Raw genomic sequence first — 2,256 nt, 5'->3', positions numbered from 1 at the left:
CTTCAAAAATTAAAATCCTTCGAGATGTAGTTAATGTCACTACATCTATTAGTTAGGAAATTTAAAAAACTTAAATTTGGACATGTTTTACAAAAAAGTGTTATGAAAAAGTAAAACGGTCATATCTTTTGCATAAGATGTTAAAAAAACCGCATAATATATTAAAAAAATCAGAACGAAAATCTGCATCAGATTTTGACGGCCTACGATTTGTTTGCAAATTTTTAGAATCCTCAAATTCTAAAAGGAAAAAAGTTATGCTCAAATTTCAGTTTTTTTTAATTTTGGTCAAATCTGGTCAAACTAGGGTCAAACTACTTATTCAAGAAGTATTAGTGGTACTAAATAATTATTCATGAATATTAGTGTTACTAAATAATTATTTCAGTATTTTGAATTTTGGTCAAATTTAGTCAAACTGTGGTCCAACTATGATCAAACTACTTATTCAAGAAATATTAGTGTTACTAAATAATTATGTTTTTAGAATAATAGTTTCAAACTCAATCAGAAACGTGTGACTTCATGCTCAAGCTAAACTCCTGAGGATTAATAGGATTGACATCTTATTATTGTCAGAAAAACAACAAGTGCAGACTTGGAAACGAGGGGGAATAGAACCCAGAAGTTAAGTGTGCTCAGGCTGGAGTATGAGAGGATGGGTGACCGGCCGGGAAGTTAGATGATTTAGAACGATGAGGGGTGATTAGAGATTAGAGGTTAAATTGAGCGGTGATGAGTGGTGATTAGAGATTAAATTGTAAAATAATTCAGAAATTTGAAAATTGATAAAACTTCAAAAAAAATTCATTTTTTTCGTAAAATTGCTTTTAGTCCCGGTTGGTGTTCACCTTCAACGATTTAAACGAGGGGGAATAGAACCCACAATTTTCTGAATTATCATGTCAACAATTTAAAAAAATTCATAAATTTCGTAAAATTGCTTCAACGATGGGGGATCTGTGGCGACGCTGCAGATCTGGATTTGCCCTCGGTGTCCACCTTGGAATGCTCCAAGGCAATGCAGAGGGCCAGCTCCTCGTCGGCATCCAGGTCAGAGACGGAGCGGCTGTCGAAGCTTGACATGGTCACCGGGTTGTATCAGAATCGAAAAGGGGAGAAGAGAGGATGAAGTGAGAGAGGACAACGAGTGAGCTAGCGTTCCAAGCGTGGAGCCGGATTGGGGTTTTTTTGTGGGACAACGGTGGGGTCGGTGCTGAGTCAGGTCTGTTAGGAAGACGCGTCCGGGCGTGTCCAGACCGCCCCATATCCACCGTACATTTTGGCTGGATATGAGAGCGCTAGACAGCCCGGGTGTTTGAGGCCGGTTCGAGAGTCCGCTTAGGTTGGCTTTTTGTGTCCGGTCCGCCCGCCCCGGTGTATGAGACGGGTTTTAGGGCGCCCGACCGTAGACGCTCTTAGCTAACCTCTTGCGCAAAGTATGGATTCTCCGACGGAAAACGATCTATTTCATCCGAATGATTTCTTCCACTCGTAAACCACCTGCTGTGTGCGCCATGTGTCCCTTGAGGGACCAGCCACCGCTTCTTCTCCAACCTTATCTTCAAGCCCTCTCTCTTCTCCACACGTCTTCTCTTTTCCCCTTTTCCTCCTTCCTTGGTACTAGAGGAGAGGACGAGGCTCCCATGGCGAGGGAACCGGGAGGGACACCGCCGACGGCAGCATGACGCTACTCTACCCCGAACATCGTCGTTGTTGCAATCATAAGGGTGAAGCAGCCGCTATTTGCATCCTTGCCATGGTCGCTGCTGTTGCATCCTCGCCATGGCCGGAAGAGGGGCGACACCAGCACCGGAACGGCGCGGTTGCGACAAGGTTGGGGTGAGGGCGACTCCGACCACCACCGATGGAAGCCGCATGCTCGCCACTGTCACCCCGTACTGCAACCCATGCGTTTCTGCAGCAGCACCATTGTTGTGACGGGGCACCTCCCTCAACTCCGGCTACAATGGAGCTTCACCGGCGTGCCGTCGGTACCGTGTTGGAGTTTCATCGCACCGACGGGGCTGCAATGAAGTGTCCCTCGAAGCTGCAAAATGGAGCGCCAGTGGTGCTTCGATGGAGCTTCGCCGACGCATCGACGGATCGTTAGGCTACAATGGATCTCCGCCAGTGATGCATTGGAGCGTTGTTGGTGCTGCAATGGAGCTTCGCCAGCGTTGTCGGTACTGCGTTGTAGCTTTGTCTCACCCCTGGGATTGCAGTGGAGCTTCGCCAAGGAGGAGGAGGTGTGTG

Source organism: Triticum dicoccoides, chromosome 2B (assembly GCF_002162155.2).
Source record: "Triticum dicoccoides isolate Atlit2015 ecotype Zavitan chromosome 2B, WEW_v2.0, whole genome shotgun sequence".
Classification (NCBI taxonomy): Eukaryota; Viridiplantae; Streptophyta; class Magnoliopsida; order Poales; family Poaceae; genus Triticum; species Triticum dicoccoides.
Note: the sequence above shows the minus strand (reverse complement) of the source record.